Below are 15,222 nucleotides of genomic sequence, written 5' to 3'. Positions count from 1 at the left end.
TTCAAGTCATGACATTTCAGAAAAAATTGACATGTTGATTGAATCGGATTCAACTGAATTTCACGAAATGACATGTTGTGATGTTTACCGGAAGAAGATGCAGTAGAATTTCATGGCAAGGATTCTTGGAAATTTCTTGGAATGAAATGTCATGGGTTTGGGGGCATGGGGTGGAGTGTCATGACACAAGATTCAAGGAATGTCATGTAAAACATTACATTAGCATTAACAAGACATGCCATTAGAATGAAAGAATGATATAAGCCTTAACAAAACATTGTAACAACATTGACACATATGACATGAATATGAGAGTAATACTATTACTGCATTTGTTCAACATTAGTCTTAAAAAAACACTGGATTTCAATTACAGTGCATATGAAGAAATGGACAAAGACATAAAAGGGAATACAGAAAGCAGCTCCTTTATTTACACGGTCCCGTGTATCAAAAAGAACTATTCTGCCCCTTGTGAGGCTCGAACTCACGACCTTCAGATTATGAGACTGACGCGCTGCCTAACTGCGCCAACGAGGCATGTGCTCTGACTCGGGTGAGCGGTGAAGCCCTAGATTATAGATCATCTGCCATTCCGTGTAGCTGCAAAAATGCTGCTGTCCACCGGCTGTCGTGTCAGGATGGCCGAGCGGTCTAAGGCGCTGCGTTCAGGTCGCAGTCTCCCCTGGAGGCGTGGGTTCGAATCCCACTTCTGACAAACCTAACCTTTGGCTGCGGGCTCAAGCTAGGTTCTTTAACCCTCTGGCAAGTTTATCCAGAAATGCAGTAATGTTGACAAAGCACTGCAATTCAGTTCATGCTAAAATTAACCAAAAATTAAAGTAACACTGACCTGCAGTACATGACCTTTATAGTAACACTTTAGTGCAATGTATGGGATTCTATGGCACTTGGAATTTCAAGTCATGACATTTCAGAAAAAATTGACATGTTGATTGAATCGGATTCAACTGAATTTCACGAAATGACATGTTGTGATGTTTACCGGAAGAAGATGCAGTAGAATTTCATGGCAAGGATTCTTGGAAATTTCTTGGAATGAAATGTCATGGGTTTGGGGGCATGGGGTGGAGTGTCATGACACAAGATTCAAGGAATGTCATGTAAAACATTACATTAGCATTAACAAGACATGCCATCAGAATGAAAGAATGATATAAGCCTTAACAAAACATTGTAACAACATTGACAGATATGACATGAATATGAGAGTAATACTATTACTGCATTTGTTCAACATTAGTCTTAAAAAAACACTGGATTTCAATTACAGTGCATATGAAGAAATGGACAAAGACATAAAAGGGAATACAGAAAGCAGCTCCTTTATTTACACGGTCCCGTGTATCAAAAAGAACCATTCTGCCCCTTGTGAGGCTCGAACTCACGACCTTCAGATTATGAGACTAACGCGCTGCCTAACTGCGCCAACGAGGCATGTGCTCTGACTCGGGTGAGCGGTGAAGCCCTAGATTCTAGATCATCTGCCATTCCGTGTAGGTGCAAAAATGCTGCTGTCCACTGGCCGTCATGTCAGGATGGCCGAGCGGTCTAAGGCGCTGCGTTCAGGTCGCAGTCTCCCCTGGAGGCGTGGGTTCGAATCCCACTTCTGAAAAACCTAACCTTTGGCTGCGGGCTCAAGCTAGAGTCTTTAACCCTCTGGCAAGTTTATCCAGAAATGCAGTAATGTTGACAAAACACTGCAATTCAGTTCATGCTAGAATTAACCAAACATTAAAGTAACACTGACCTGCAGTACATGACCTTTATAGTAACACTTTAGTGCAATGTATGGGATTCTTTGGCACTTGGAATTTCAAGTCATGACATTTCAGAAAAAATGGACATGTTGATTGAATCGGATTCAACTGAATTTCACGAAATGACATGTTGTGATGTTTACCAGAAGAAGATGCAGTAGAATTTCATGGCAAGGATTCTTGGAAATTTCTTGGAATGAAATGTCATGGGTTTGGGGGCATGGGGTGGAGTGTCATGACACAAGATTCAAGGAATGTCATGTAAAACATTACATTAGCATTAACAAGACATGCCATTAGAATGAAAGAATGATATAAGCCTTAACAAAACATTGTAACAACACTGACACATATGACATGAATATGAGAGTAATACTATTACTGCATTTGTTCAACATTAGTCTTAAAAAAACACTGGATTTCAATTACAGTGCATATGAAGAAATGGACAAAGGCATAAAGGGAATACAGAAAGCAGCTCCTTTATTTACACGGTTCTGTGTATCAAAAAGCACCATTCTGCCCCGTGTGAGGCTCGAACTCACGACCTTCAGATTATGAGACTGACGCACTGCCTAACTGTGCCAACGAGGCATGTGCTCTGACTCGGGTGAGCGGTGAAGCCCTAGATTCTAGATCATCTGCCATTCCGTGTAGGTGCAAAAATGCTGCTAACCACTGGCCGTCATGTCAGGATGGCCGAGCGGTCTAAGGCGCTGCGTTCAGGTCGCAGTCTCCCCTGGAGGCGTGGGTTCGAATCCCACTTCTGACAAACCTAACCTTTGGCTGCGGGCTCAAGCTAGGTTCTTTAACCCTCTGGCAAGTTTATCCAGAAATGCAGTAATGTTGACAAAGCACTGCAATTCAGTTCATGCTAGAATTAACCAAAAATTAAAGTAACACTGACCTGCAGTACATGACCTTTATAGTAACACTTTAGTGCAATGTATGGGATTCTATGGCACTTGGAATTTCAAGTCATGACATTTCAGAAAAAAATTGACATGTTGATTGAATCGGATTCAACTGAATTTCACGAAATGACATGTTGTGATGTTTACCGGAAGAAGATGCAGTAGAATTTCATGGCAAGGATTCTTGGAAATTTCTTGGAATGAAATGTCATGGGTTTGGGGGCATGGGGTGGAGTGTCATGACACAAGATTCAAGGAATGTCATGTAAAACATTACATTAGCATTAACAAGACATGCCATTAGAATGAAAGAATGATATAAGCCTTAACAAAACATTGTAACAACATTGACACATATGACATGAATATGAGAGTAATACTATTACTGCATTTGTTCAACATTAGTCTTAAAAAAACACTGGATTTCAATTACAGTGCATATGAAGAAATGGACAAAGACATAAAAGGGAATACAGAAAGCAGCTCCTTTATTTACACGGTTCCGTGTATCAAAAAGAACCATTCTGCCCCTTGTGAGGCTCGAACTCACGACCTTCAGATTATGAGACTGACGCGCTGCCTAACTGTGCCAACGAGGCATGTGCTCTGACTCGGGTGAGCGGTGAAGCCCTAGATTCTAGATCATCTGCCATTCCGTGTAGGTGCAAAAATGCTGCTGTCCACTGGCCGTCATGTCAGGATGGCCGAGCGGTCTAAGGCGCTGCGTTCAGGTCGCAGTCTCCCCTGGAGGCGTGGGTTCGAAATCCACTTCTGAAAAACCTAACCTTTGGCTGCGGGCTCAAGCTAGAGTCTTTAACCCTCTGGCAAGTTTATCCAGAAATGCAGTAATGTTGACAAAGCACTGCAATTCAGTTCATGCTATAATTAACCAAACATTAAAGTAACACTGACCTGCAGTACATGACCTTTATAGTAACACTTTAGTGCAATGTATGGGATTCTATGGCACTTGGAATTTCAAGTCATGACATTTCAGAAAAAATGGACATGTTGATTGAATCGGATTCAACTGAATTTCACGAAATGACATGTGTTTGTTTACCAGAAGAAGATGCAGTAGAATTTCATGGCAAGGATTCTTGGAAATTTCTTGGAATGAAATGTCATGGGTTTGGGGGCATGGGGTGGAGTGTCATGACACAAGATTCAAGGAATGCAGTAGATGCAGTAGAATTTCATGGCAAGGATTCTTGGAAATTTCTTGGAATGAAATGTCATGGGTTTGGGGGCATGGGGTGGAGTGTCATGACACAAGATTCAAGGAATGTCATGTAAAACATTACATTAGCATTAACAAGACATGCCATTAGAATGAAAGAATGATATAAGCCTTAACAAAACATTGTAACAACACTGACACATATGACATGAATATGAGAGTAATACTATTACTGCATTTGTTCAACATTAGTCTTAAAAAAACACTGGATTTCAATTACAGTGCATATGAAGAAATGGACAAAGGCATAAAAGGGAATACAGAAAGCAGCTCCTTTATTTACACGGTTCCGTGTATCAAAAAGCACCATTCTGCCCCGTGTGAGGCTCGAACTCACGACCTTCAGATTATGAGACTGACGCGCTGCCTAACTGTGCCAACGAGGCATGTGCTCCGACTCGGGTGAGCGGTGAAGCCCTAGATTCTAGATCATCTGCCATTCCGTGTAGGTGGAAGTGGCCAGCTGACCACTGGCCGTCATGTCAGGATGGCCGAGCGGTCTAAGGCGCTGCGTTCAAGCTGGGGAACAATAGTCCAACAAAGGTGGGGAAGAAGGGAAGAAAAGGGGAAGGAAGAAAAAGAGAGGGGGAAGAAGAGAAAGAAAAAACGAAGAAAAGAAAGGCTGAAATTTGATGTTCAAAGATATGCCTTCATTAGCATAGATCTTATGATACATTTTCCGGTTTCTTCGTGTGTGAAAATCACGCATTTATATCACACTGTTTTCTATTGCAGGTGTGCACCAAGACCGGGGTTCGAATCCAGCTAAAGACAACTTTTTGTAATATTTATTATTTGAATAAATAATCATTATTTTTGATTGCATACTGTTCCCGTTTTAATAAAATATACATATTTAATTTGTTTGTTGTGTTTTTTGATATTCTATCATGAAAAATAATGTTATTTGCATTATTATGCAATGAACAAAGATGCAAATCATTAATTAGTAACTTATATGCTGTAAAATGTTTCACAAGAATAACAAAATGTACAAATTATATTTTTTATATACAAATGTTATATTGTTGCAGTGTACTGATAAAATATTGTTATAATAAAGTAAAAGTAAATAAGCTAAATTTTTTAATGCATACTGTTCCAGTGTTTATAAAATATACATATGTAATTTGTTTGTTGTTTTTTGATATTCTTTCATTAAAAAAAAATGTTATTTGCATTATTATGCAACGAACTAAGATGCAACCCATTAAATAGTAACTAATATGAAGAATGTCTGTCACAAGAATAACAAAATGGACAAATTATCTTTTTAAATACAAATGTTATATTGGTGCAGTGTACTGATGAAATATTGTGTTATATGAAAGTAAAAGTAAATAAGCAAATTCTTTTTGAATGCATACTGTTCCAGTGTTAATAAAATATACATATGTAATTTGTTTGTTGTGTTTCTTTGATATTCTTTCATAAAAATATATAATTGCCAATGGAACAGTGTTATTATTTAGTAGTTGTTGTATTATTATTGATCTGATTAAGTATTTTTTTAGGTTACATTCAAACAAGACACTTGCAAATCTGTTATTTGTAATGAACAAAGATGCAACCCATTAAATAGTAACTAATATGCTGAAAATGTCAATCACAAGAATAACAAAATGTATAAATTATATTTTTTATATACAAATGTTATATTGTTGCAGTGTTCTGATGAACTAGTGTTATATGAAAGTCAAAGTCAAAAAGAAATCACTTGCCAATTTGTTTTTATTTTCCAATCATGCCAACAGAACAGTAATGAATATTAAAATGTTAAATACTGGTAACATGTTTTAAAAATAAATAAATAAAATGAAGAGTTAAATAGGTTTTCAAAAACAAGAAATAAAAAGTTAAAATGTTAAATAACGTTAAAAAAAACAATTAAATAATATTCAACATGTATTAACTATTTAAACAACTGTTTACACTATATACATGATGCTATATACATGAAAATATATACATTATTTGGAAATGGTTCTCCGCATTTCCTCCAACCACACCTCTTTTGAAACAGTCTCAGTCTGTGGGCAGTACACCCTGCCCCTGTACTGGCTATGTCCTGTAGCACTTGTTTTAAATTGCCCACATTTTTTGCAAGTGTTGGCCTCTACGGTTCTCCTGTAGGGTCTCTTGGGCATGGCGTCTGGATTGGCAGCTCGTGAAGCGGGTAAGCGGGTGCCCTGTACAGCTGTTGGCTGTAACAGTGGCTGTACCATTTGCATCCCCTGGGCCATTGGGATGCCCTGGATCATTTGCACTCCCTGGAACATTGGCACACCCTGGAACATTGGCACAGCCTGGAACATGGGCACACCCTGGAAACCTGGTGCTGATGGTATAAGTATATTTGGTACCATCTGCAGTGATGCTCCAGATGCAGATGGTGTCAGCAACGTCTGACTCTGCGCTGGTGCCTTGGGTCTGAGAGGGGGTCGCCCAACAGAAGTCTGCCTCTGCTTTGCCTGACCAGCTGTACTCTCTGGTAGCTTGTACTGGTGCTGCTCCCCTGGTTGTTCTGGCTCAGTCCGTAGACGTTTGGCTACCTGGAGAGGCTCATGAGCTTCAGGGAGGGGCTGAGGCAACTGAATGCCCTGAAGCAGCACAGACAGCTCCTGCTTTTTCTGTCTTTTGTTATACCACTGAATCAGGGTGTTCTGGTTAACCTCCACCAGCTGCATGGATGTTCCTCCCATCACCAAGCTGTTGCCCAGTACAAGCTGCCTTATCCTGCCATAGTCTTGCAGGATCAGAGACCATCTTGACAGGGCTCCCTTGCCTTTTCTTTTGGGGCTTGGGTGGACAGTGCAAAGTCTGATGAAGATGGTCTCCACCAGACGGCAACAGTCAGGCCACTGAGCAGGTGCGCTGCTTGCACCCAGCACACATCTGGTGGTGCTCTCTACACCAGGGTGAGTGGGCTTCTTCGGGACCTTGAAGCGTCCACTCAGCAGTCTCTTTCGGCATCGACTGTCATACACCACCCGTTCCTTGTCCCGGTCATCCAGGTTCTGCCAAAGAGCAATTATGGTGTTGGCTTCCTGGTTGGTCAGGCTGAGGGCTGTGTGGTCCCGGAGATCCACCAGATATTCTGCCAGCTGGTCCACATGTTGATAACCCGGGATATTTTGGTAGTCAACAGCCTTTTAAAAAACACAAACATGCAATACAATTATTACATCACATCTGTCTAATGCATAATTCCATATAGTACAAAGCAGAGAGCGCCATTCTTGACATTTTACAAAGCACCAAATAAATAAAGATGACTTGACTTGATGTGTATTTGCAGCTTACAAATGAATTTAGGCTGTACTTTTAAATGTAAAATATGTGGAAAGTCTGGATTTAAAGCACTGGATGTTAATTCATCATAATTATTCTAGTTAATTTGAAAGACATACAAAAGAGTATTATTTACCGTCTCTTCTTCATCAACATCCTGACCAGCATCCTCTGGCTCTGAGGGGAGAGTTGAAACAGATGTTTCAGAGGGAACAGGTGTGACAGCAGTCCCTGAGGGTCCAGGTGATGAAGGAGACTGTGTGAGGACAAGTCTGGGGTCAGGGATCAGTGAAGGGGATGTGGAGCCCAGTACAGGTGTGGCACTGCTGGTGACCAGGGTGGAAGAACCCAGTGTCAGTGTGGAAGAGGGTGGTGACAGAACAGCCTCCGGATCTGCTATTGTGTGATCCTCGCTGATGTCACAGAAGCCCTCATCTTCATCTCGCTCCTCCACACTGAGGTCCTCAATGAGCTCTGCTGTCTGCTCAGAGTCAGGATTCATGTCCTGCAGTGCCTGACCAGTCTGCTGGAACAGATACTGCACTCCAATGAGCTCACCTGAAATAAAAACAATAAACAAACGGAAATTAAATAGAATGTTGTGTATCATATTTGATACATTAGGCTTTTGTAGTAGCTCATATAGTGTGAGAATATAGAGCTCATCGTCAAGGAGAAAAAAAACAAAACAGTTTTATTTAGAGGCCCAACACGTTTAATTATGTGGGCAAAACATGAAATGAAATGCAATACAATGATGATTGAGAGAAAAGTCTGATGATCATTTTGATATTTACATGAAACATGATTTTCTAATCAAGTGAACCCAAGCTGCTTCAGTCTAGTAACTAGTCATTAAATATTAGTAACAATATACAAGTTATTCTTACAATTACTTTATAAAATCAGTAAAGGTTTCACAATGAAAAGAAACGTGAAGCACGAGCTGAAGGTGGACACTTTTACAATTATACTAAAAGACTATAATCAATCAGACGACAGAGGCCAGGTTTCATAAAAATTTTTGATCATATTGATCATTTAGAGTCCTTTAGAAACTTGCATATCAATTATGATACAATCGACTCTATAGGGTTAAATCTGACATATAGACGGAGGTTACACAGAAATTGCAAGTTGATAAAATAAAAAATATATAAAATAATTCTCACCGGTGTAACATGCAGGGGGACAAAACGTGGGGACCACTTTCCTGCCAAACAGCTTTTCATAATTGCCGTTTACACAGTGAACAAGTTCTCCTGTGTAGCTGCGCAAAGCTGATGGCTCCGATGACAGGGAAGCAGCCTCCCGGTCCTGGTTCCACCGGTGTAGACCCTCCAGCAGATAAATCTGAAAGTTCAGACTGTTTGCACTGGTCCCTGTAAATAGACACAACAGTGTTTAGGAGGTGTTAAAGGAACACACAAAAACACTTAATGCTCTTTCTTTACACATGCACAGTGTGTGTGACAAAGACAATACCTGGGATGAAACGGTTCAGGTGTAAATGAAAGGACTCGAGAGAAGTGGAGCCTCTGGCACATCTGTAGGTCTTCAGAAGCACGCCTCCCTTGTTTAGGCTCCCTGTCTCTGTATAGAGCACAACACCAGGGGGGTCTTGAATGCATTTCACATGCTTCTTCTGGACATTCCAGATGTGCTCCATCCTTTCTCGGTCCAGGAGAGGAACACCCAGGGAGTCTTTGCCCTTGCTGCTCAGGAGCTCTGTAAGCAGCCGCTCAAGGAGAAGGATGGTAGTCTCCTCTCCACAGGTCCTCCTCCGGCAATGGAGTGCCAGCTCATTCCTGGTAAGATGCTTGTTGACATCTTCATCTGTCAGCGCAGGCCAACCCTGGGATATCAACAGCTCTCTCTTTGCTTTGCGAAGCATAGAAACATCAGCCGCATCCCACTCAAAAATGCACGCTGACAGCCGTGACATGAAGATGGGATACAGCTGATGGGCATCAGTTGTACACCCCATGGCAATCCTGCGCATAAAATGCCAGATGTCCAACCGAATCATGAGATCAGGCCACCCTCTGAATCTGGTTTTCAGCTTGGTCTCACCAACATCAGTGCAGCAGCCACAGTCCACGTACAAAACAGCAGGTGGATCCACACTAGCCTGCTGGTACCTTTTCACCAGACCATCGACCATCATGTCCAGTCCTGCTCCTTCCTGTGCTGTCAGCACACTCATGAGCACCTGACCAAACTCATTGCCAACAGAGGTAAGCCAGAGTCCCGTTCCCCTTGCCGTCCCAGCCAGCTTCTTAGTGATCTGCAGTAGATGACAGGAAGCATGCAATGCAATGAAACATCACACCATCTAGAATATGATACTCATGCTCTGATAATGATATAACAGTAAACACCATAAATTAACAAAAATCCCCTGCTAACCTTTTTAGTAGAATCCATCTTCAAGACTGAACCATACGTAGATGTTATCCTTGCATGGATTTCATCCAGCCTTGTCAGGATGTCTTGGCTGTACACGGTGAGCAGCCACTTGCAGCTTGGGACCACTGTAGGCTCTGGGGGTTCCTGGAATTGTATTTGCAACACCCCGGGTCGTTTGAGGAAGTCCACACATTGGGTGGTGTACCGGGCCATACGCTGGAGCCACTCCACACTGTGGTTCTCACGCAGCTGTTTGATGACCCGCGTGGGACTGTTGCCTAGGCCATGCTCACGCAGGAGCCGAATGACTCTCATATCACAGGCATACCTTAGGAAAAGCAAAATCCACACATTCATATATTTTACGTAATTGATTTGTAAAGTATTTGCAAACATATGTGATGATGGGCTATCAACTGGATGTGGAATTAAAGTGTACTTACTTCCGCGTGAGGATGACCCGAAATTCAGAGCGATGGCCCAGATCCAGCTGTTGCAGGACAGTCTGACTCCAGGACACATGCGAGGCTTTACACTTGGTACAGATGAGGGTTTCTGTGACCATGTTGTACATCCTATCGATGTCCAGAACCTGCCGTGCCCTTTTGTGCAGACCGCCTCCAGTCAGCTGATGCTGCCCGCAGGCAGAATTGGGACAGAGAGCCTTGATCTTCCACAGCTTGTACGGCATCCACAGCAACAGAGCATGACAAAAAAATCTGTCTGGAGCTGGAGCCTGGTTGTAAATAAGTGCTGGCTGTGGTGGGTAATACCAGAGCTGTAGGTTGTCTCGAAGCTCTGGTTTTCCCTTGGGCCCCATTTTAAAAAGCCTGCTGGCAATCCACCTGTGATCCTCTGGTGGCAAAGTGTCCGACCACAAACGATGCAGTCGAACTGCAGATGCATCTTGCAGTAATGCCCCCGAAGGAGTAGTCTGTGAAGGAAAAAGACAAAACATTTAGTCTAGCAGGTCATTTATTTAATTACCGCTTTATCTATCCAAGACTACCCTCATATAAAATAGAAAATATTGGATGTCAAATACGTACTTAAGGTTATAGAATAAAATGTATACATTTGTTCCAATAGTTTTCAGAATTGTGTCAGCTGCTAGCACTAATTTGTGTGACTCTACTGAGTTGTGACAGTTAATATGCAAATTCAATTATTTTGGACCAATAAAATTTGAAATTACTTACCGAGACAACATGCAATGAAATATAATATATGTTGCATATATAACAAGAGAAAGAAACAGTCATAACTGTCCAATAATTTTAACTAATCCTAGATGGAATTATACAATACTGTTTAAAGGTCTATGTTCAGTAAGATTCTTTTTGTTTTTGAAATATGATTAAAATACAGTCAAAAACAGTAATAGTGGGAAATAATATTGCAATTTAGGATCGCCGCTTATTTGAATCTGTTTTCAAAAGTATTTACAGTTTTTTTCAATCGCTAACAAGCGCTTACCCATACTTCAGATACTTTTTCCTAAACTCTTAACACAGACTCACACCAACAAAACACAATTGGCCAAATGGATAATTTTCTTCTCAATAACACATTTTGTTACAGATTTTTATGATTGTTTACACACTAAAATAAAAATTTCCACGCAATTTGCAAAATTCTACTCCAATGAGCAAAACCCCTCCACAGATTTGCACAACATTACACACAATGTCTGTTTTACCCTTTTAGCAAAACATTACACACAGTGATTTGTAAAACTCTACACACATTTTCACACCTTAGACACAGATAAGGATTGTGAGGTTACTTCCTTGTCATTACAAAGCCCCGGATTGCCATTGACCACACTAATGAATGAATTGGATATGCACATCCATCAGGAGTGGAAGCACACATGTGCTAATTTGAAAACGCATCACTCAGGAGTGCTATAAAAGGCAGCAGGTGAGTTCACCTGTCTTCAACAAAAATGGAAGGAGCTAGAAGAAGAAGAAGAAGAAGAGTGAGAATAAGAGGGGGGGCTCAAAGAGGAGATGACGGAGGTAGAGGAAGAGGAGAAGGAGGTAGAGGAAGAGGAGAAGGAGGTAGATGAAGAGGAGAAGGAGGTAGAGGAAGAGGAGAAGGAGGTAGAGGAAGAGGAGAAGGAGGTAGAGGAAGAGGAGAAGGAGGTAGAGGAAGAGGAGAAGGAGGTAGAGGAAGAGGAGAAGGAGGTAGAGGAAGAGATGAAGGAGGTAGATGAAGAGGAGAAGGAGGTAGAGGAAGAGGAGAAGGAGGTAGAGGAAGAGGAGAAGGAGGTAGAGGAAGAGGTGAAGGAGGTAGATGAAGAGGAGAAGGAGGTAGAGGAAGAGGAGAAGGAGGTAGAGGAAGAGGAGAAGGAGGTAGAGGAAGAGGTGAAGGGGTAGATGAAGAGGAGAAGGAGGTAGAGGAAGAGGTGAAGGAGGTAGATGAAGAGGAGAAGGAGGTAGAGGTTTTCAAAATTGCGTGTAAACAATTGAAAAAAACTGTAAATATATACTAACTCTTCATTTCAAAATAGAACACATCTTTCTCTGCACACACTAACTTTACCAAAACACTGGAAAAAAATAACCCCTGCCACTGAGTCTAAGCCAGACTGGAATCAGCTATGGTTGGCCCAATTTACCCAACATAAATCAGGTGTGTGTCAATTATTCAATTGTTTGTTTATTATCAGCTGAGATATATTGTTTTTGAACTGATATCATTGAAGAAGCCGAGGTTTTTATACTGTATCTAAGGTTTGGAATATTGTTTTTGCTATTGTGGGGTGGTGTGTGTTAACATTTGTAAATACTACAAAAACAATCCATAATTTTGTTGGGAGGTATAGCTTGTCTGTTAAGAAATTGTAAGCATTGTGGAAATGTGTTCACTGACTGCATATTGTGTGAAAACTGTATATTATTGCTCTTAATTCATTATGATAAGATTTCCTGCATACAAAATATATTTCTAAAAAGTGCACAGATGTGGAATGTGTCTTAGAATGCAATGTGGATTATGCCAGTACTTACAGAGACAGTGGTGCTTGGTGTAGGGGCACTGGACACTGCTGCGCTGGGTTGGTCAACAGCCTGAGATGTTTCCTGGAATACAAAATATGTTTCTAAAAAGTGCACAGATGTGGAATGTATCTTAGAATGCAAGTTTCTAAAAAGTGCACAGATGTGGAATTTGTCTTAGAATGCAATGTGGATTATGCCAGTACTTACAGAGACAGTGGTGCTTGGTGTAGGGGCACTGGACACTGCTGCGCTGGGTTGGTCAACAGCCTGAGATGGTCTCCTAGCCACACTCAGATTTGGCTTTGCAGCAGCAATGTGGGACCCACCAAATCTTGGTTTGGTAAACTAAAAAAGGGCAAAACAATTTCAATGAAAATACAAATTGAATTGTAACAGCACATTGGCCAAAAATATAATAAAATGTAAAATGAGAAAATATCTATTGATCCTATCATTCATTATATAACTAAAGGACCTGCTTTCTTTCTTTAACTTATTTTTTTGTCTGTGTATTACCACACTCTACTACTTATACAGATTGAAATAAGCACAGTTAGAATAGAAAAATGTGTGGGAAGGTATTGCTAGAATGTGAGTATATAGTAATTTAACAAGTACCTTTTAAAAATGACTTAAAATCAAAAATAGTTTGCACATAGTTTGTAAGAGAAAGTGTTTATTAACAGTAATGAAGGTTACCCTTGAAATGGCAACAAAGCAGATTCATGATGACTTAATTAATAATACGTGTATAATTAATTGTGCATAAGTGGAATGTTACCTGAGAAATACAGAATGAAAGACGTAGCTTCAGTAGCCAGTTGGAAAAATCAAGAGAGATGCCATGAAGGACGCGAGTGTCCTTTAACCCATAATGGCAAAGCCCAATTAGAGAGGAAGAGGAGAATGCAAGAGCAGAGCCCAGAGAAGAAAGAGAGATCACATAGGTTACATTGTTCTTTCACCATTTTACTTGATCTAAACCAACCTGAGACAGTGAAACTGACCAATAAGCAGACTACAGCCGCCCCTGTACAAGGTGTCACAGCTGGCAGGTAGGTGTAAAAACATACCAGCCATTTCCACTGAACTTAAACCTTTATACTAAACGTATATTAAAACTGCAATTATATATATATAAAAAAAATGTTATTACCTTTGACAAACTTATATATAAGTTTTAATTTTAGAAGTAGGCTGGGGTGGGAGCTGACGCTGACTCTGAGCCATGACCTCCTGTGCTGGTCCAGTAGCGGCAGACTGTTGTTCAACAACCCTTGGTGCTTGTCCAATAGAGGCTGTGGCCTGCTTAAGACAACCACAAAAATACATAGGCTACAATAATTGTTGAACGAGAAGAATTTGTTCAGTAAATTATACATATATAAAAAAAATACAAGTTACATCTTTACATTGTTACCTTTTGAGTGTGAAAACCACATATGCACTTTGGGACCGCTCCGAGCAAGGTTGTCTGGCCGCGAGACTGCATCGGACATCTTTCAATCTGTAAACATTATCACACATATAACATAGAATACATGCATTTCTAACTTATCAGTATGAATGCCACATTAATTTATTGTAGTCTGTCATTTATTTTTATTCATGTTCTTTGAAGGGGAGATACAAACTGTAAAATTAGAGATAAAGAGTGAGTAAAGTTTGTATCCTCCTTTAAAAGAACAAGAGAGGAACATTTCACACCTTCAAAAAAACATCCATTCACTCAACATCCCCACCCCCACTGCCTCAAATCTCTGAATCTCCCAGTGCAAAAAAAAAGTTTTTTTTTTTTACATAAATAAACATAAATCTCAAATACCTGCAACATTATCTACATACATATCTATAAATAATGATGACATTGAATTAAATGATTAGGATTACAATTATTACATCATGCAAAGGTGACAAAAGCACACTCACCCTTTGGTACACGTCATGCCACTTTTTCTGTCGAGGAGCTGGCCTGTTACCCTCATTTGATGGCCAAACTCCTGTGCTGGCAAACTTTTTTAGCCTTGCAATCCAGTCAGTATCTGACATGGCTTTATGGGATTTTTTGCCAGACATTTTTTTGTTGGGGGGCTAACGGTTAGGTTATATCGTTTTGAACAAAACTACTATAATACAAATTATTTCTTTAAAAAAAGCACACACGATATTTACAATTATAATATATACAATTATATACAAATATAAAATTACATTGTCCGAAAATACAGTTAAAGTTACCGAAAAATAAGTTTCGCAGTCCTCCGTTAAAATGATGATGCCTGACCTCCGTGACAGTGATGCTCGACGTCTGAACTTTTTGACCTCTGACACGCCCCTCAGGATATGTCATTACTTCGTACACCTTCGGCTCAGTTCGGCAACTTGATTGACACTCGGCTAGCTTCCTGACTCCTCCTCCTAGCGGTGCTAAGCGTAAACGTGCCATCGACATTTCCTTGTACTCTGATTGGTCAAATGTCGAAAATGATAAGGAAAAAGTCAAGAATGGCGCTCTCTGATTGGCTGCAAATGTTATAATGTCGAGAATGGCGCTCTCTAATTGGCTGCAAATGTTATAGCGC

General features: G+C 40.5%; 6 non-coding genes across 6 annotated transcripts; 3 read left to right on the top strand and 3 right to left on the bottom strand.

Annotated features, from left to right (window-relative positions):
* Positions 1-466: 466 nt before the first annotated feature.
* trnam-cau (transfer RNA methionine (anticodon CAU)) lies at positions 467-540 on the bottom strand. Its single transcript has one exon. It is a non-coding gene; the product is annotated as a tRNA-Met (tRNA).
* A 95-nt stretch (positions 541-635) lies between these two features.
* On the top strand, positions 636-718 carry trnal-cag (transfer RNA leucine (anticodon CAG)). Its single transcript has one exon. It is a non-coding gene; the product is annotated as a tRNA-Leu (tRNA).
* An 835-nt stretch (positions 719-1,553) lies between these two features.
* On the top strand, positions 1,554-1,636 carry trnal-cag (transfer RNA leucine (anticodon CAG)). Its single transcript has one exon. It is a non-coding gene; the product is annotated as a tRNA-Leu (tRNA).
* Positions 1,637-2,301: 665 nt separating this feature from the next.
* trnam-cau (transfer RNA methionine (anticodon CAU)) lies at positions 2,302-2,375 on the bottom strand. The gene has a single exon. It is a non-coding gene; the product is annotated as a tRNA-Met (tRNA).
* A 95-nt stretch (positions 2,376-2,470) lies between these two features.
* Positions 2,471-2,553, top strand: trnal-cag (transfer RNA leucine (anticodon CAG)). Its single transcript has one exon. It is a non-coding gene; the product is annotated as a tRNA-Leu (tRNA).
* Positions 2,554-4,247: 1,694 nt separating this feature from the next.
* On the bottom strand, positions 4,248-4,321 carry trnam-cau (transfer RNA methionine (anticodon CAU)). The gene has a single exon. It is a non-coding gene; the product is annotated as a tRNA-Met (tRNA).
* Between the last annotated feature and the right edge of the window lie 10,901 nt (positions 4,322-15,222).

The sequence above is a fragment of the Siphateles boraxobius genome, unplaced genomic scaffold, assembly GCF_051911475.1.
Source record: "Siphateles boraxobius isolate OS27281-9 unplaced genomic scaffold, OSU_SipBor_1 6, whole genome shotgun sequence".
In the NCBI taxonomy this organism is placed as follows: domain Eukaryota; kingdom Metazoa; phylum Chordata; class Actinopteri; order Cypriniformes; family Leuciscidae; genus Siphateles; species Siphateles boraxobius.
This window is presented reverse-complemented; position numbering and strand designations above follow the sequence as displayed.